This window comes from Nipponia nippon, unplaced genomic scaffold (genome assembly GCF_047370975.1).
Source record: "Nipponia nippon isolate SJK-2023a ecotype South Korea unplaced genomic scaffold, ASM4737097v1 scaffold_6, whole genome shotgun sequence".
Classification (NCBI taxonomy): Eukaryota; Metazoa; Chordata; class Aves; order Pelecaniformes; family Threskiornithidae; genus Nipponia; species Nipponia nippon.
The window spans coordinates 79,983,802-80,004,805 of NW_028262380.1; the positions used below are offsets into that span (position 1 = coordinate 79,983,802).

Consider the following 21,004-nt stretch of genomic DNA (forward strand, 5'->3'; position numbering starts at 1 on the left):
AAAATCCCGCAGTTTGACATGGTTACCCGCACCCTTGCACAAAGACGGCACAGGCATCTCTTCCGTTTTGCTAAGAAGCTCTTATCTACAAAAACATCCAAAATCTCCATTATTGCTCAGGAAGTATCAGCATGGACTAGTAAAACTAGTGGGTTTTTTCGTAACTTGGCTGGAAACATCATAATGACTCTCAGCATGCAATAATATTTTCCCCTTGGAGTTTGGAGAGTAAGAGTTAAGAGAGCTCAAATCCTTTATTATTCTGGGCAGCTGTAAAGGAAAGTATTTTGCATTTGGTCGAGAGAAATTACTTGAGCATGTATTTTAAATTGAAAGTGTTCATAAAACCAAAGTGATCTAAATTGAAACTATCATAGTTGTTCACAAGCTTTAATATTTCCTTTAATTTGATCAAGGAGAGGAGGAAATTATTACTTTAAAAAAAAAAAAAAGTATAAACACACACCCCTCCCCCAGTTTACTATCTTTGCACTTTTTTCAGGGAACTGATTATTGTACATTTTATTTCTAGAAAGTGAATCAAACCTTTGTTTAATTCATGTAGTGATCCGAATATTGCGACTGCAACGTTTTCTATCAAATTTCAGTGGAACAGCTACTGAGTTTATGTAAACTGCCAAGGGTTATTAGGCTTTCTGGTTTTCATAGTATTGGTGGTTGAGCTGTTGAAGCCTAAAGCTAAAGGGAACTTCTGCATGTAGCGATAGAGGCAAGGTTCAAAAATACTTGTAGTCAAGAATAACGCAAAAAGAGAATAAGTGAAAGATGATATATAATATCAAGAATGTCAGAAACTTACTATCTTTATAGAAAGGGAGAGAAAATGAATATACAAGTGGTGGCTAAAACGCTCATTTATTGCTTTGATTTCTACATTTAAATCAAGCACGTATCTAAATACTGCTTTTACTGAGACATAAGCATATGGGTATCTTCACTCACGTTAAAGGCCATGAATGTTGTCTGGAGCCCCAGTATGAATGTGCTGCATTCAGCATTTGCAAAAATGTAGTGCGTTTCCTTCCAGCACTGAGCGATCCTGGAGATGGACTGACTCCATTTCTACCACGGCTTAAGTTTCCTTTTGATTCCTGTAATAGGAAACACGGCAATGATGTTTATCTCCTGAACAAGACACAGCAAATGGTCAGAGCAAACATACATTCTGTCACGTGGCGGCTCTGAAAATGCTATCCTACCTGCGATACCAGCAATTTATGTTTTCTGACTCTGTTAAATTTATCCTTATGCCAGGCAGAGAGTCAGCTGCATTCTTTCCACTAGAGGCTGACAAGGGGATTTGTGTTTCTTGTGCTTTTACTTTATCTCCTCTACAAACAAGCAGCAAATTTCAGCAGGTGGTACGGCTGTTACAGTCCTTCCATTATTTACATTAAAAGGAAAGGAGAGAAGGAAGAGGAGGGTATCTGGGGAAAAAAAATAAAAGAAAAAAACAAATTTGAAGCTGTAGGGAAAATAATTATCCTTTCTGAGTACAGCAATTCAAATGCATCATAAATGGGGTCAAATAAAAACAAATGTAAAGAACCAGACCAAATACAACGTGCACTTATTGTTCTGTAATTTTATGGTTTCATCTCTCTGGCTTTTTCTGGGAAGCACCCCATATGCCATGATTATTACTAGTGACAGCTGTCATTTGTTGGTAGTTCCTCCCAAATTGCTGAAGGTGATCAGATAAACAAGCCTGCTTGCCTGCTATTACCAGTTCTTACTTGCTCAGTTGCACGCTTTCCCTTATGTCAGAACTCCCTTCTCTGACCAGCACGCTCAAGTATTACATTAGGAAATTCAGCCACGACTTGTGAAATCTTTATAGACAATGAAGTATTGACTCATTGATACATGATGTTTCTACTTTAAAATATATACATGCATGAAGTGTAAACATTGACTCTCTTAAATACGATCATTATTTTCACCCAGAAGCCTTTTAACTTTTCTGTAGAAAGATCCCTGTGTCAGATAGGGAATGGCTACAGACCAGTTATCTAGCTACCTAATCTGCCTTCAGTAGAGGGAAAATGATAATGCTTAATATTTTTTTCATGACCCATCATCAACCTGTCACTTTGAAAAATAAGAAGAAGAAGTTAAATTAATTATTCTCATATTGATTCCCCTTTGCCAGATTCATTAGACTATCCTATCCCTGCAACAAAACCCCCCAAATACCGGTCTGGGTAAAGCTTGGCAGAAAAATGCATTGCCTCCACCAAATGACTCATTTATATTTCATTGTTTTAAGAGGTTTCCTCCGTAAAGATTTAATAGATGATGTATATATCTAGATGAATATTGAAGCAGAAAAACTTAAAAAACCCTGACTGCAAACTTTCATGGTTCCTGATAAGATGAAATTTTTTAATCAGAAAGGAATTAACAGCTCACTCCTAGCACAAGCTGATCACATTTTTACAAACCGTGACTAATTGCATAAATACTAACATCTGTCCAAATACTTGCTGTTAACAAAAAGCACGAATCAGTAAATGCTTGCAAACAAGACTGCAGCAGTGGTTCACCTGCGTTCTTGCAAATGAGTCGTCTTATTCACATCAACGGTATGAGGCACAAGTTCTGTTCTTTGAATCAAAATTGAATTTGTATCCCATGATGTAGAACAGAGGAGGTGTCCGTGTATTTCTTCCCCGCTTCTAATACTGGACAGCAAAACCCTTAACTGACTATTGAGTGGCGGTTTCTTTACATTTCAGCTGGTTCGGAGAGACTGGTGTGCTTCAAGCTTATCATTTACATAGAGGATGAAGGCGGCTGGAAAGTAAGTACGGCCATGGTAGCTTGTACAAAGTAGTGACCCAGGAAGAGTCTCATGTGCTAATTGATAGGAAATCTAAACGTTAGACTTGTAGGCATGCAGGGGCCATCAAAATTAATTGTACTTGAGTGTAAACCGTTGAAAAGCTAAATCTCTTCAGGGAAGGATTTGTGAAAGTGCAGTGTTCTTCAGGGAACCATGCAAATCTGCATTGCAATAGCCTGTTTCCTGAGGTTTCCTTAGGGATCATAGAGAATTTATAGGAAGGCTGTATTTTTTTGTAGTTACACCGCCTTTACCAGCTGCACAAAATTCCTTCTTGAATGACTACATTCCAGAAAAGCAATTACAGAAAACTCTGGGATTCTTATTTTCATTTCCTTTAGTAGTTCTGTAGAGACAACTTCTCTTTAATAAGTAACCAGAGCACTCACAGGCAGTGATAGAGAATGCTATGAATGAGCCTGCATGTTTATCTTTCTTTACGCCGAGGATATTTGGAAAATGCTATTATGTTTTCATGCATGCCGTATGCTACTCAATTGCAACAATACATGTAATTTTATAAGAAATATTAGAAAGAGCACAGAAAGATTTACTTGTTGGGCATGTGTTGGGTGGAGAGCACAAAGGGAGATAGCGGAAGCCTTCAGTATTTGAGGAGGGACTGGATACCTAAGGCCACGCAGACCAGAGATTTAATTTCTACTCTTATCTTTTCTAGTGTTACTGCTTGGGAGTGCAGTTTCAATACAGAAAAAAAGGTCTTTTCTTTCAAAGCAACAGCACAATAAAGGAAAGCAAAACCTGACCTCATTTGTTGGTAGCACTGTTGAGATGAACTGCAGCTCTGACCTATTTCTCCTGAGTTACAATTATCTGCTGTAATGGTACCACTTTACTTTTTAAATCCTGGATTACTGTACTTTGAGATTTAGAGGAGTTACTCTCTTGCTGGTTACAGACCTCGTTACTTCAGGGGCGAGCCAGCACGGAGGATGAATGAATGCACGTGACTGAGCAAAGACAAGGCATGTGATCAAGTCATCATAATGAAGTTGTCATTTTTATTTTCATGTGTTTAGATATAATTTATTTATAGAATTCTGTTTATTTATATACGCTTTTATGTGTGTGCGTGTGTGTATTAAAAACGTACTTCTATACCCATACGTGTCCCCACACAGAATGATCTAAACTGAGGTGATGTGGTCAGGGATTTGGGTTTTGTTCATTTGTTCGGCAGACTGCGCTTTGCTTGAGATATGACCAGCCTCTCTGTGCAACATGGGAACAATAAATATAAAAGACTTTAGCAAATCAAGTTCTTAGATATTCAGAACCAAACCCCTTGGTGATAGAAGCTGACATGGCTGCCTTTAAGTCAATTTAGTACTTGCTTAAATCAATGGAAGGAAAGTGAATTACATTACATGAGGATCTGGTATTTATAATCTGATTTTTTTTTTTTTTATTAACAGTGTATCCAACCTTACAAAACTTTTTTTTTCCTGAGTTTCATATTTATCTATGTCACCAAAATGAATAGAAAATATGTTCTTATGTTTTCCTCAAGTCAAATTTCCTTAGCAAATTTTCAGTCTTCAGAACATATCGTTCATCTTTTCTTTGTTTCACCACTCAGGATACTGTTAGCAGCACTCGCAGCAACACTGCGCTGGTAACAAACATTGAGTCCTGCCAAACCCAGCCACGCAGAAATCATGAATCAGGTTCTCGCAAAGCATAGGATTAGCTCTAAAACTGAGTTTTCAGGAAAAAAAAAACCACCAACAAAAACAACTCATACCTTTTCATTTACCCTCTGCTTTCTAGCACATTTTAAGCTTTGCCCCAAACCGTAACACTGACAAAACACTTAACACCACGACTCAATCATATGCCAAGGGCTATAAACATAACTCTCCAGTTTCAACAAGAACAGTACATAGCCCACTCAGGCCATTCGTTTCACAGAGGTTAGACTGATTTATTCAATCCTCTTATTTTTTTGTCTGCCTTCAGTTTAATGGAAAATCATTGCCGCCTTTGGTTACAGACCTGCTCTATACAAGGTGATCAAATAAAATGGTTGTTCAGGGCTTGGTTTCGCCCTGTTGCCTTTCATCCCTGGCAGAAGATGCCATGAGCACCATCCACGGAATACATAAATTTTAAAGAGAGAAAGCCTTGCAGTGGCTGCAGAAGGCTGAGTTCATGCAAGGGTAAGAAAGTAAACTATAACCTGAATTCCTCTTAGTGAGGGGCCTCATTTGTTTTTTGATTCCTATGCAAAGTCATTAAGTTTTGCTGCGAGAGGAATGGTGCTCGATGCAGTTTTGAGGAAGACATTTATGGCTCCATCCCCGGAGGGCTGACGCGCAGGCTAAGCATCTGCTAGCATCAGCTAAACGTGCAGGGCAGAATACAAGTATTTGGAGGAGCATTAGGATAAGCTTTGGCCAAGGCAGCTGAGAAAGATGAAGAATTGCTGCTGTTATTTAAATTACTTAAACAAATTTTAAATCTTTTCCTGTCCTTTTCCATCAAGGTAGCAAAGAAGCGATTCAGATTCCACTAATGGAAAGTTTTGGACCAGAAGTGAACAGAAGATGTTGCCATGGTTTGCTCAAAAATGAGACAGAACATTTTCATTACTCCTGAGGGACGTTTATTGAGAACATGCAAAAGGTGGGTGCATTTGAAGTGACAAGAGAGTTTTGCTATAAAAATGAGAATGTACACAAAAATCTCCAACACTAACTATAAGAATAAACCAAACATTTTCCTTGTTCTCTGAACAAAACAACTCAGAAAATACATCAGAAAAGGTAGATGAATAATCTATTCAGTCTTGGTTCTCGTCTCTCCCGGGAATTTCATGTACTCTTTGAACCTTCTGGCTGTAGCATAGCCATAACATGCATTTCTTAGATGGGACTTTTCTGTCATTTTCTTCTTTTTGTCTATATACAATTTTTTTGTGATAGCAAGATCTGTACATTAACATGTCTTCCACTATATAATCAATTACATAGTTATGGTTCTTATCATAATCAATTATCTTCCTTCCCAATAAAATACATAGTTACTTTCAAGGTCAAGACAATTTATAAATGCCCAATATTTAACAATTACTCAATACATATTCAAGTAAAATTCCTAATAACATCAATAGAGATCTTGATAAAGACTTAAAATTGTAAAGTTCATTATAAAGATTTCATGACGGATAACGATTTCAATTAGAAAAAACATACATCTAACGCTATCATCTAGTTGGACCAAGTCTTATGAGAGACATTCAGAGAATAAAACAGACCGTATCACCAGTCACTCTGTCGATGCTGTTGACTCCAGCGGAATACTGTGTATTTACTCCTTGCATGTATTCAGAATAAAACACAGAGATCGAAACAAAGGTGATGGTGAAGGTCATTGCAACAGGAAACATCTGTTTAAGTTTCAGTCCTTCAGGAGTATCACCCATGTCCAAATCAAACAGGACTTAGCCTGAGCTAAATTTCACCCACCGTTTCGCGTCTGCTACAAACTGTACTTTTCAAGTATGTTATCCTTGGGATACCACCGGCAATGTAATAATCTAATAGAGACAGACAGACAGACAAAAATATATGCATCCCTTTGCATAGATGTAATATAAGTACTAATTATCTCTTACATGATGCAATGTTTAAAGATTAGGTAATGTTTCTAGACCATACATAAGATTCTGGATTACGAAGTGTATCCCATAGACGTTTTTTCAGCTGTTTATCTCATCTTCCTAGAAGAGAACACTTTGCTACAAGGAAATGGTAGCAATAGCAATTCCTTGCTAAGAAAAAAACATAAACACATTTTTTACGATGTAGCTTAATTTATTTTTCACGATTAAAAACTTAAAGTAACTTACCAACTGTATTTTGACATCACTGCGTCTTAAAGACAAAAGCAGATGAACTTTATAAACAGTTTGTCAGTTTTGAATCAGATTTCAGAGTATGAAATTTTGAGCAGGATAGGGAAAAAAATTGCAATTAACATTTAAAACCTGACCAGTTCTATAGTCAAATGCTGATTAAAACCAAATATATTTAAAATCTGAAGCATGTGTCCAGCTCTCCCCTCTTCTCACGTTTTCCCTGCTAGCTCAAATGGTGGATTTGGAAGAAGAGGAAATAAAATTTCTCTTCACCATCTGTTATCTGACATTTGAAAAAAGTCATTGTTTGACCAGTAATGAGACAGTTAGCAGCATTTGGGCTATAAATCATTAGCCTCGAATTTGCAAAGCTGGTACATTTTTAAAGGCAAAACAGATAATGCCCTATGTAGAAATGGCCACATCACCCAAGATACAGAGCCTCATCCAAGCATTAAAATACAAACAGATGGAGGAAACCTTCCAAGACTATACATAGGGGGAAAAATTGCTGTGAAATATAAGGAAAGAAAACTCTGCCAAGCTCAAGAGTACCATAGAAAGCATTAATGACCCAAGGATTATCTTTTCCAAAACTAAATGAAAGACACAACTATGAAAGATGTTCTCCTAACACAAGCATCTAATCAGAAAATAGCATATATCAATATGGGATTATCCCCAAAAGATGAAATTGGAAAGGATTTCCCATCCTAGTTACATCAACTTCCTAAGGATCAAGTTTAGACAAAATATCCCAAAGCTGACTTGACAACTTCACAGAATAAGGAAAAAATAAAAAACAAAAACAGATGTTCTGTGTTGCAGGAGACTTCATATTAATGAATCATATGCATTATATAAGCAAAGGACAAAAAAAAAAAAAAAAAAGACCATCTGAAGGTCACAAAATAGATCGCTATTGTGCTAGGTGGTGTGAAAACATGGAGTATGAGACAGGTCCTGCCTTGAAGACTTGAAGCTCTAAATAGAAATCGGGTGGAGAAAGTGGTAGAATGCCAAGTCAAGGAGAACAGTGTTGTAGCAGTAAAACCGACAGGCGTTCAGGCTTATTTGCTCTGCTCCAGGGCGGCTTACCTGGGAAGGGATTACGTGATGCAATGGAAGGGAGACGAGAAAGGAAGAGAAGACTGGAACCACGGCAGAGGACGAGAAAGGGCTGTGGAAATCCCAAAGCAAGGCAGAAGGAAATAGCCGACCTTCCCGAGGTGGTGAGGGTTCAGCCAGGGCCAGAGAAAGTGGGGCTCCGCCTGGCTTCAGGCTCGGGCTTTCCCAGGGGACGCGTGATGACGAGGAAGGAAGGTATTAGCTGGGTCCTACCTGGTGTGAACGTTGTGTTAATCTCATGATGGTTATAGGGATTTGTGGTGCTATGATATATCAGAAGATGATGGATAGATGGACGGACAGATGAAGATATATTTATTCTTTTTTTTTTGGCAGAAATAGAAAAGGTAGATCTCATTGACCGCAGTAGAATGTGATTTCAACAAATGGAAACAGCATTTGGGTAAGAAATCTGTGAATATTTTTTGTTGCTATTTCTGCATTCTGTGTCATTTGCTCATGAGAGATTATTAACATGCCTCAAAATTGTTGAAGAGTACAGGCTCTGAAGGTTACACTTTGAAGCCTGTGAAGGTCCCCTCTAAATCCACACTTTCCACGCACCTAAGGCACGTACGAATGCGCCTCAGTGTTCTTACCTGCTCTACCATGGGGGTACAAACATACCCTCTTGTATTATTGGGTTAGCAGATCACCAATTGTCAGCACCTTATAAAGAGAATTCCACAATGAAGAAACATTTGCATTACCCAGACCGCAGGAATTTCTACCTGCGTAAGCGTGAACCAGGCACCCTGAACATAAATGACTGTGTCTTTCTGTCATTGAACACGAGAGGCAGTCTGTACGCTACACGAGTGAAAACGGAATATGTTTCTTCTTCAGACGCCCAAAACGAATGGAGTGGGAGGGGAGAATAAACAGATCTTTGCCCTTAGGGCTGTGTTAAGAAAACACCAGGACTCAGTGACTGACAGAGAAAATGGCTTTACAAGTGGGGGTCCATTCTTCATGACAGTCACCTCGTTCTCCTTGTTTGATAAAACGCTCTGTAAAGGATTACTTTTAGCTGTTTGGCTCTGGGCAGAGAAAATGTAGCGCGTAAGCTGTGTAAAGTCATAAACTGATCAGAGAGGAGCTGGGCTTTGCTTAATCACAATATCTTAACTGTCTCTTGCTCTGAAAGAATGATTTTCTACATTTTTTTTTCTTAACTTTCTGCCTTGGCTGTGGCTCTCCCCTCTCCTTCCTTACTACAGTTTTTATTTGCTTGCTCGTAGGGGAAAAGCAATAGGTAAGAAAAGCCTAATTGAGGCAAGATTAATGCATTTCCACTGAGAGTAAGGAAAAGATTTATTCTCTCCCTCCCTTCCACAGATGTGTTGTTAGGGACTCAGCCTCACCTAACATATGTACCTTTGTGCATTCGCTTCCTCCTCGGCCGCTGGCAGAAGCCTATCGCATGTAATTTATTGACTTGGCTGCCTTGTTTGTATCCATGTTAATAATAAGATGTATTGAATGTTCACATATTAGTCTTATTCTCAGATGCGAGTGAAGGGGGTTTATCTATGTTGAAAAATATGTACATTTGGCTTGCCACAACTAAGAGTTACCGTAAAGAAAATGTTGAAATTGGAGCCTCTGAGCTGGCAAGAAATGTAAAGGTTTGAACGAGTGGGATCCAGCAGAGCTGCGGAAATAAAGCACCAAGTTCAGCAAAAATGGGCAGCCTTGTGATCCGGCTCCATGATTTTCTTTCTCTTAGCTGACTCACACCTTGGGCTGATGACTTCAGCTAATGCCGACAAACATTAGCAAGTGATGGAGGAAGGAAATATTTCTTTTTAAATGACTGTTTGATGAAAGGCTGTGAGAGGAGACGAGGAGAACATAGGAATCCAATTGAATTTATATATAATTGACTCGGGCGAGAGGAAGGAGCTTGGGCCAAGCACTGCGTGCGTTGCTTTCTTGCTAACCTTGTACTCGAGACTCTGGTATATCAGACGATCCTTTACGGTTCTTTCTGGAAAGGCCAGCTTTGAAGGTCACCCCGTGGCATCACTGTAAAATTTTACTCTGTCCAAGGGACAGACCCTTACATCAACCCAGAAAAGGAGTGTCCTTACTCATTGTCAGATTCAAAAACCTACCATTGACATTAATAAGCTCGAAACAGGCACTGGGCCTTTTTACCAGACAGCTGTATTTACTGAAATTGTCTATATTTTTCTATATTCAAAATGGCATTTTCATTTTTACTTTTCAGAAGAGGAAGGTGGCTGTTCTTTGCTTTCTAATGGGCCACCTACTCTTGCTATTTCACGGCTTCTCACCTTGCCGAACATATAACTCCTGGAAACAAAGTGCTTTTGGGGTGGTGTGAGCGATAACTCCTGCTACTGCTTTCCAAACTGGTCTGAAACTGCCATGGCTAGTGTAGGGACCAAGAGTACATTTTAAAAGCTTTCAGTGTTTCAACATTGCTTGCCACATACGTATTTTCTGCCCTTTCTTTAAAGTGTAATTTTTCACTTATATTCACTGCTATCACTTTCTCCTTCTGTTACGTGGGTTAGCCCATGCTTGGGAACGAAGGCTGTGCTGTTTAAATGAGCAGCTTGACTTCCAAGGCAATGAAAGCAGCAACATTTCTCTTGCTTTATTGTGACTTTTGCTTCTTTCAAAGCCAGGCTACTTTTAAACCTGCAGTTTTCTTTTTCAGCCCAAGCTTGTGGTTTTGAGGGCATCTATGAGAAGTTTTTTTATTAAGTTCTCCATTGGCTGTCACTTTCTTCAATTTAACTCTTTTTCTCACATCTCATTTTGCATAAAATTATTTTTGGCTTGTAAACCTCTCTCTTAAACACCAACTAAAATATACCGTTCTTCAGTGTTGGAAATGGCTTTTTGAGTTTGGGGACTCTCTTATAATTTGTAGAAATCCCAAGGCTGTGTCAGTAGTAGAGGCCTGAGGCAGCCATCAGACTATAGATAGGTACCTAGTCCCACTCTTCGTGCTCAACGATGTTCTTGTAGCAGAAACTAATGATGAATTCCTCTTTGTGCTTCAGTTTGCAGAGCTTTGTTCAAGACAGTAAGTGTCCAATTTGTCGTCATCTCAGAACATGACTACCTACATTTTTTATAGGGTACCGATATTACTTCCCTTTTACCTACTTGATTCTGGCTCCAGTCAGTGATTTAACAGTTCATTTGTAAAGAACAAAAACAAAGAAACAAACTCCTCAAACCCCACCAGAGGCAAGTGATACTAGCTAAAATGGATGCGTGCTAGCTAATGCAAAATTCCAACTGTTTGTATTTATCCACTGCAATAGATTTAAAGTACGTCTTCACTTTGGCTAAGTGATTCCTTGGTATTTTTCTTGTCATCTTGACTCCCGCTAAGTGATTTTTGCTCCCTCTTTCCTGTTTCTACTTTTCCATTCTGTGTTGGCTTAAGGGTCTCCTACCAGTGTACCCTTGGTTCACCCTGAGAACTATCCAAGACGCCTTAAAACTTTTTACGCAGCCAATGGTGCACTTAGGGATTTTCTCTTCTCCTGTGGGACAGGGGAGATTTCTAATAAGATCCTTTAAATATTCTTTTCTTCTATGTCCCTCTGAGCTATCTGAAATTTTATTGGGTAATTATAAGGTGCACTATTATCCATACCGATTTGCCTGTTAGCTCCAGAAACGTAACACTCCGATACACTGACCACATGTCCTTGTTCCAGGAAGACCATTCATACTCCCGCTGGTTTATTTTTTACTGCGGAACCTAAAATTAATCTCAGTTCATTGTAAGACAGGCTAAACTCTCTCAGCTTGGGGTGCTTGGCAGTCCGTGGCTGCACATTATAAATCTCTCCCCTCCAATCCTCCAGGTCAGGCTTCTGAGATACTTTCTGCACAGCCTAAAACCACGTCAAGAAAGCAAACTTGCCCTGTGCATCTCTTAATTCCCTTCAAAACTCTATTAGTCAGTCTGTTTGCTATGGACTAATTTTCTATCATCTGTTTGATTCCCTGTACGAACACACTGATCATATTTAATACCTTTTGGGGAAAGCAAATGAGATGGTAATTTGGGAGTTATTTCTGAACAATGATGTTCATTTTAAATGAGAAAATTCTGCTGCTGCAAGGAATTAGCGATTGTCTTCAGCTCATGAATAATCAGTAGTATTTGAAAATTATTTCCACTGATCCATCTCCAAATAAGAAAGCGGCATTTCTGCTCTCAATCTGAGATCAATGCAGAGAATTTATGTTAACCTTTCCTAAACCATCCAACCTCCAAAACTAATAGTCGCAGTCAGGCAGTTGGCAGGTCACAAACACCGGCCCTGAGGGAGTTGTCATGACTGTGAGTAAGCAATTTTACTGCTCAACAGATCACCAAGAGACATTTTAACCTTAGCAATTATTTTTCTCAAGGTCAATGACATCATGAAAGGAGCCAGAAACATATTTCTTTGGACAATTATAAGCAGAGATTGCTCTTGACCTTGATATTTATAGGGTCCCAACCATCAAGAGGCTTGCAGCAAGAGGTTATATGGGTCTCCAGAGCAACCCTGCCAAAAGTTCGGAAAAGTTCCAAAATAGCAATAATCCATGATTTCATTGTGCATGGCTAATTGTTTTTCCTGAAAGAAAATCTCACATGTTTGGCAGGTACCTTTGTAACAAAGAGATAGCAAGGGTTGTAAATCCCCGAACAGCTATTATTGCACAATCAAACATTGTAACTCATATATATCTCCCTTGGAAATACAGTAATACGCTGCTAAAGTCAGAAAAAAGAGGGATTTGGGGCCATGGTGTTTCATTACAAGCTGTACAGCAGAAACTTGAGACTATTTTTAAGAAACGATTAGTTAGGAAATATATCAGTATGATATATATCTGTATATATATGCAATATATATACAGTGAAGTGGTCTACTAGTTCACTAAATGGAAAAAACCACTAGGTAGATTGTATTTTCTAAACAAAATGGGGGACAGAAACACAACCGTTTCGCACAGAATTAATTTATTTCTATCACTGTTTACGAGTGAAAGGAGAACACAGGTAAGAGGAAAAGCTTTGATGAATCAAAAATCTGGTCTGGTCTGGTCTGGTCTGGTCTACTCTATTCTACTGTACTCGACTCTACTATACTCTGCTCTACTCATGCCATAGTCCAAACTCACTTTTCTTCCATGGGGAGGGGAGAGTCTCCTCTTTTGGACTAAATCCCCGTTGAATCTTGGCTGTCTCTAACTGGATGTCTGAGCATCTAGTGTCCTTGATCACTCAGAAACAACCATTTGCAGATAGGCTTGGCTTTATCGTATTCAGGTGATAGTCATATGGGATTTGTGGTGCTAGAATTTATCAGAATCGATACAGATATAAAGATGTTGTTCTATTTTAAGCAGAAATAGAGACGGGCTGGTGAGATGTCCCCCCAAATAATAATTAGAATTAATTTAAACATGTAATTATAAGTAATAAGTAGGATTTGGCTTTACCGTATTTGAGAAAGAGAATATAAAATCTGAACAGCTGCCAGGGGAAGATTCGAGGATGACAGGGAAAAGGAAGACCTATCTTCTGATCAGAGACTAAAAACAAAGACTGAAAGAGGATGGAATTGCACGCTCAGCACAGAAGTGGTATTAACAGCGTTTGGGGATAAGCTTAATGGAAATTAAAGGACAACACTGGAACAGAACATGGCTCCAAGCTGAAAATGGATATGTATAGGCTGGATATTAAGCAAAGTTTTCTAACAGTTAATGTCTATTGGCATGGAGCAGAATTGTAATCTGATTAGCAGAGTAAGATGAGAGGTGAAGCCTGGCCGTATAAAAGACTAAAATGGCCCAGAAGCATCCTTCTAGTCCTATACGTTTAACTTCTGTGTGTGGCATGCCTAGAACAAAGACAAGGCTTGTAGGCAGGCGTACCTGCAAAGGAATCAGATAAGAAAAATCGGAAAGAAACCCAAGTAGCTCATAAATTTCTTGCTGAGATTTCCCGTTTCCTCAAAAGTTGTCATCCACATTGCAATTTCATGGATTCAATCCATTCTGTTCATTTTTAGGAATCTGATCAAAAAGAAACAAACCAGGAAATACTCAGTTAAGCAAGAGTATTTCTAAGTTAATTAAAGATGGGTCAGCGAGCAAATACAGACTTGTTGATGGCATGAAATAGAACCACTTTTGTTCTACACGCGTTGCTCTCATCAGCCTCTTTCCCATTTTCCCTCTCCAAGGCCATTACTTTGGTAGCATTATAACTCATCTTGTGCATTTGTGCATTTTAGGTGGCAAGCAATCTTTTTGGTTTAGGCCGCTATAGATTATCATAATCAATTTATTCATGCTTCTTCAGTGTACAATTTGTTAGAGATAATCCTTTTCTTTTTTCCAAAAAATATATTTGTAAAATTCTATCAAGAATATTTGGATGATTCTTTGCTGACTTATCTGAATCTTTGCAATGAATACAAAACTCATAAACTGAAAATAGCCCTTTATACAACTATATAATGACCTTATAAACATGTTTTTCTGTACAGCAGTACCCTCAGGGTTTCTTCAATTATTTCCTATTTTTTCTCAAGAAAGACTAAACCTTTTCCTGGCTCAACAGGAAATAGAGCCCAGGTTTTTTACACTGTTTTTTAATTTTTTAAAAATATTTTTCTTTTTAATTTTTTTTTTATTTTTAGTTTTTAACCAAAAATGTTGGCCACAAGCTTAACATACCAATCATCTCGTGGCTTCGGATCTGTTGCAGGGGTTATCTGTTTCCTACATGATTATCCTTGCAGATTGTATACCTTTGAATTGCATATCAACTGGATTATTTTCTCCGATCCAGGGTTTCCTACGGGAGCCCATTCACTCCCTACCACTGCCTTTCTAAATGAGCTCTTTCAGTTTTAATGATGACCAGGTAGTTTTCAAGCTCTCAGCAGATAACCTCTCCAGAAGGCTTGGCTGGAAAGCCAGCAATTAATCACAGGCAGGACTGAACCCAGGCTCCCCTAAAAAGCCGGCTTCTCTGTGATAAACTCATTACCTGCTGGCAACATTTAAATTCTCTGGTCACAGCTATTAAAGCCAGAAGAGCTCAATAGATCACCGTGGCTGACTCCCTCCATAAAACAGACCATTACGTTTCATGCAGTCACCTCTGCGCTAAGCCGAGCAACTCGGATACGATGAAAATACCGTTGAGAAGAGCAGACGGTGTTGTCTTAGGAGCATCAAAAGAGAAACATTCGGACCTTCAGCAGTTTGTCTCCTGTTTAATCATTAGGAAAACCGGGGGGTACTTCTACCTTGAATCTCCCTGGTTTGTGTTATTCCATTCACTAGCTTACGGTAACTTAACTTTTCAACTCGATAAAAATTTCAACTGACAAACAGTATCTGTAATGCCCATAACTTCAACTATGGCATTTGCTTATAAATAATTTGCGCAAAAGCATATGCTTTCCTTCTGGAGAGACACATGAGATAATTCCCTTACGAGTAGTTCAGTTACTAAACGTGTTCACCCACCTTAAAAAAAGTCTGAAAGGCAGAGCAAATGTGCTGTACTGGGAAAAATATTAGGGACTGATATTCAGCCCTACCTGTTAAGGACAACACACCATGAGAAAGTGTCTAAATCTCAACCGAAGCCCTCGCCTTATTATTAGCAGGTGTCTTTTTCACACCAGAAACTTGTAATGTTTCTGTGAGCTTCCCAAAATGTGTGTAATTGGTAAAGCCAGCACCATTACTGCTACTTGGTGTTCTTAATCTTTTTTTTTTTTTGCTTTGAGAAGAAATGAGTAAACCTTGAAAATGACTGCAGGGAGGGCAGAGAACTGCATAGAACTATTTTACTTTAATCATCTAGAAAATACCTTGTCCTCAAGTCAGAGGTTTCAAGGTCAAATCGGTGTCGTCTTATTTTTCAGCTTGAGATTGGGAAGGTGATAAAAGAAACTATACAACTAGAGTCCTGTCTCCACATCCTGAAGTAAAGAAGCAGTCCTACATCATGGATAAACTTATTTTTTTACAGCTGATGGGTGAGTTTATTCATAAGCTATTATTGTTCATGCTTCCAGAGACGTTAAATTATAAACGCAGATGAGGGCTGTACTTTAACGCTTAGGAAGCAGCCTTTCTAAACTCTTTGGCAGGGCTGTTGAACTAAACAGAAAGCTTTTATCTCTCAGAATCTCTTGGGGCATATTAATCCTTCACTTGCAGGTTTGTCAGGCGAAAAGCAGCTTGAATGGTTTGATATTTTTTTAATTGTGTCTGAAATACTATCGGTGCTGTACACAAAGCAGATAAAGCTAGCATCAAGACACCAAAAAGCTTATGTGATGCCTCTTCATTTGCAAGATACCCAGCCGACCTGCTGCTGCTCAGAAAAGTGCTGGTTGAGGCTGAGGAGCAGCCCATCACTCGCAGTTCCCACTAACGAGCCCATTAGCGATGGCTGGCGAACAAGACCGCTGCGGAGTAAGAAATGAGTTTGTCTCGGAGAGTAAGCCAGAGAAGCGGCGCCAGAGGAGGTTTAGGTTGGATATTAGGAAAAACTTCTTCACCGAAAGGGCAGTCAGGCCCTGGCCCAGGCTGTCCAGGGAAGGGGTTGAGTCTCCATCCCTGGAGATATTTAAAAGACGGGTAGACGTGGTGCTTGAGGACATGGTTTAGTGGTGGACTTGGCAGTGCTGGGTTAACGGTTGGACTCGATGATCTTAAGGGTCTTTTCCAACCTTAACGATTCTATGATTCTGTGCGTGTACATGATGGCTACTGGGGGCTACCAGTGTGTTTTACCAAACTGGCAGCTGTAACGCTGGCTAAAGTTACCTTCGTATCAAGAGTTCAGTAAACTATTGAATGAACTATTTGTGAGTGCTTTGAATGGTTTCCTTTAAAGAGGCATCTTCTAAAACTCAATGTAGCTCTCTGTGAACGGGAAAATTTTACGTTATCCCCTTGCTTTCTTCCCATCCCCTATTGACTATTTATATATGCAATATATAGTATGTACTGTTAAAAAAGTCAGCTGTACATGTGGTTTGGGGACAGCACTGGACTAGGGTCTCTGCTCCGATGCCTGCATGGCTTTTCCTTCTGCCACTGTGAGAGACAAAATACGGGGCCGGACAGGCCGATGGTTTGACGCAGCATGTCTTATGCTCTTATGCTAGTTTGATCCTACAAATCCTTGCTTATAAAGCAATCTTCTCTCATATAAGTAGCTTTGAGCACTCTGACAATACATGGTTCTTTATCCGAGCATCAGATCCACATTTTCTATAAAACAAAATGGGTCACAGTCATTTATTTTTCCGTAAGTCTTTCACTCGACAGATCTACACCAGAGGTGAATCTGTTCGCTGGGTTTAAGTGGGAAGCCTGCTTTTCTATGCCAAGTACTTTGCCAGGCATTTTTAAAACTTATCTTATCCATGTATTCTACACAAAAAAATGACACTCATTTTTTCAGCAAAATGGGAGAATAGCAGCCTAATTTAATGCAATCCCTGCAATGGCTCTTTTGAAAGTCAGGCAGGATTCAGAGTTGTTCAGACTGTTCCAATTCTGAATGGCTTACCGAGTTTTGAAAATCTATTATTCAAATCTTTCTTTGCTTTTAATTTAGTTTTCTCCCCCTTTTTACATGAAATATGTCAAAATCAAGGCAGTATCTTTTAAAGTATTTTCAGAAAGAAAACTTGACCGCTGTTTTCTACCCAGTTCTTGAGTCAGCAAAACAGAAATATGAACAGTGGGCAAGAAGTCAGGCACTGGAGCAGCATGTAGTTCTGTTCTGTAAGCAGGCAGAGAAGTAATTTTGTGCCACAAGGAAGCTTTATCTCCATTAGATTCCAAAAAATACCATTCCATTAATGGCAATATCAGATTTTCAGATTGCCATTTGTACATTTGTTCATTTTCGCACATTGGAGTAGCTGTACCTTCAGTGTGAAAGTACAAAAAGTGCTGTAATCTCATCTTAAGCCTAACCATTTTTTGTCTGCTTTCCCACCAGCAACCCAAAAGAGCCATAACTTGCTTCATGCAGAGTTAGCCACGAATGTGAAAGGTGAAGAGACCGCATATTCCCCATCATTGTATGCAAGTTGCTTCGCACTCTTGTATATTCTGCAGGTATATAAATGTGTAAGAAAGGGCCAAATATATCCTGCATCTCATTGAAATGGATGATTAATATGTGAACATACAAAATTAATACATTGTCATGATAGCAAGAAAAACAGAAGAAAAATATTTACTATTATACTTGTGCAGAACACTAGGGATTATGTAGGGACATAAAAAAGAGTTCACATTTCACATGTTCATATTTCAGTTTTACATTTTACATTGATTAATTAACTTTAAATAGTTTGCAGTAAGAGAGAGGAAAGCACTAACATTGATAGGAGGAAGAAATTAAATGACAGATGGAAGAAAAAACATTGTTAGTGATTTACACTGTATGGTTCAATATGCCCAGGAAAGAATGTGCGTGGTCTTTCTGTGTTTTAACTAACTTATGTAGGTGGCTCTGGAAATCTCTCCCTTTCTTCTTCTTTCTTCTTTCTTCTTTCTTCTTTCTTCTTTCTTCTTTCTTCTTTCTTCTTTCTTCTTTCTTCTTTCTTCTTTCTTCTTTCTTCTTTCTTCTTTCTTCTTTCTTCTTTCTTCTTTCTTCTTTCTTCTTTCTTCTTTCTTTTTTTTTTTCTTTTTTCTTCTTTTTTCTTTTTTCTTTTCCCCAGGGAGGACATATATCTGTAGGTCAAGTAAAGAGGGTCTGAAGAACAACTACACCAACAAGGAAGCAACGCAGAAGCAGAATCCTGAACCAATATTCAGTCATGCCCATTAATTTTGTACTGATGTAAGCAGATCCTTAATTCTGAAGTAACTTGTGCCTCGGGAAAAGGAGTGGAAGAGACTGTTATGTCCCTGTAGGCAGCAGCTGATGGGGAGCATGATACAGTAAAGAGATGAGGAGCGTGAGAGATGCAAAAGCTCAAATGGTCTGAAATTCAGGAGCAGTGGAGTTACCCAAGGAGAGGAGAATATGGACCCCAGAAGAAGAAATTAATTTAGAAGCATGTATATATCTGAATTTGACCCATCTTTATATCAGATGGGACGCTGGATATAAAAGGAAATTTCTGTGTGAAGAGTGGAAGGTTGTCACCAGGCCATGGAAAAATCTCTTCACGAATTCATTACTTCCACGTTGGAATTCAGGAACAGAGGAGTGTAAGATCAAACTAGCTCACGTGCTGCAACTCTTAAAGTAGCTCTTTTTTAAAACAGAAATCACATCTGATCTCTCCTTTGAAAAGAAAAAAAAAGTCTTGTACAGAAAGTTACAAAAAGGTCTGGATCAGATTCTGTGGTCAGCAGCTCAACCAACTTAATATGATGAAAACTTCAGTCGAGTTTTTTTTTGCAAGAGAGTTCTGACTCGCGTGTACGTGCCTGTGCTCGAGTGGCTGCAGCAGGACAAATGTCCAGCCAGCAGTAGCCAGCGGCATGAAGTAGCTGAAATGGAGGACAATGACAACCAGCTTTGGGGTGGAACTCCAGGTGAACCACAGTAAAACATCGCCATCACTGGAGAATTAATTACGTTATGGCAGTCAATGTAAACATGAAACATAATACCGAGTTATAGATACTATTCCAGAGGAAAAGAGTTCCTGGCTTCAGACTGCCTTGGTCTGAGCTCTGTCTCTGGTAGCCTTCTGCAAGAGATGCATATAAGATATAAATATCTACATAGGAGGCTTGCAACAACAGTCCGCTGGGTCTGAGCATCTCCTGTGAGTCGGGGAAGGCAAAGAGCATTTGAAGAGGCAGCAGCCTGGCAACTAATAAACAGCATATTACTCTGCATCTCATAAATCGCCGTGAAGTTTATTTATTCTCTTCTGAGAATGAATAACGAATGTGCAGCCTCTTCTTGCCAGTTATTGTAGCGCTACACAAAGCGATTTAGATGTGGAAGCTGCTATTAATAGCAGCGAGCAAGCTCCTAATTGGATTGTTATGTAATGGCATTGTTATGAAACCTAGTTAGGGTTTGACACCTTCTGTTTTCTACAAGCAACGTTCAAACCCCCAAACAAATCCATGGTTAGCAGTATGTAGCGTGAAACAAAGACTAAATAATTACCAATCTTTCAAAACTCAAATAGGATTAAAAAGGGGGAAAAAAAAATCAATTCATTTATCTGAATTCTGGTAGAAATGCGGTGGAAGTGAATCATTCAAGAGATCTGCTGTTCAAAGGGATACTTTAAAGTAACTTTCTTCAATGCCTGCCCTGCAAATCCTGACAAAGAATTCGAAGTGGCCTGTTTCTGCGACTTGTGAAATCTCAGAAAGTTTTTTTTCTATTAAAAAAATGGGCTTTGAATGAGTACGAACAGAATATAGTTTAAGGAGAAAGAAGGACCAGGAAAGATCTCTCTGACACACACTGATACAAATCACGTACGAGGATTAGGCATGGATCTCTGCTTTTGTAAATGACAATACAGGTGTACCTATATAGTTTGACATTTTTTAAGTAACTTTAAAAAAAAAAAAAAAAAAAAAAAAAAGAAGAGAGAAACAAATGGGGATGACATTTTGTTCCCTGCCATACAGAAGGAGAGAAAATTGCACTCCATTAGGAGAGAAGCTTTTATCTGGGGTGGCCCTTTGCAGTGCCTCTATTCTTGGTTATTCTGAAGGCTGGAGCATCACTAATGCAATGTACAGCACCGGGATCTTCTCCTCCTGATGAAACCCAACTACTGTCCTCTAGTTGGGAGGTTATTTGCCTTTTGATACATCAAACGCAGCAGCACACAGAGCCTACAAGAAGCAGGAGCCCTCCAGAGGTTTGTAGTTATATGTGTATAATAATAATTAAAGAGATGAAAATTCTTGGTCAACACTGCACAGCTCTAATGCCTCTTGGTTTAATCTTTGACCGTGAAATTACCCCTGAACATGCACGGTGCCAGCAATTGTTGTTTGATCAGTGTAATCTATAACCTTTTGTTGCCGAGGCCAATCGAGGCTGTCACTCCCAAACTGCTTCCTTAATGAAGGAGCCCGGGATTCTCACACAA

At 39.0% G+C, this 21,004-nt stretch overlaps 1 long non-coding RNA gene across 2 annotated transcripts; it reads left to right on the forward strand.

Annotated features, from left to right (window-relative positions):
* The first annotated feature begins 2,757 nt into the window (after window positions 1-2,757).
* On the forward strand, window positions 2,758-20,761 carry LOC148051600 (uncharacterized). 2 transcript variants are annotated; one of them, XR_015699926.1, is made up of 5 exons: window positions 2,758-2,824; window positions 5,373-5,512; window positions 8,211-8,277; window positions 15,818-15,931; window positions 18,644-20,761. It is a non-coding gene; the product is annotated as an uncharacterized LOC148051600 (long non-coding RNA). The 2 variants fall into 2 exon arrangements; XR_015699925.1 differs by lacking the exon at window positions 2,758-2,824 and adding an exon at window positions 4,938-5,046.
* The last annotated feature ends 243 nt before the right edge of the window (window positions 20,762-21,004 follow it).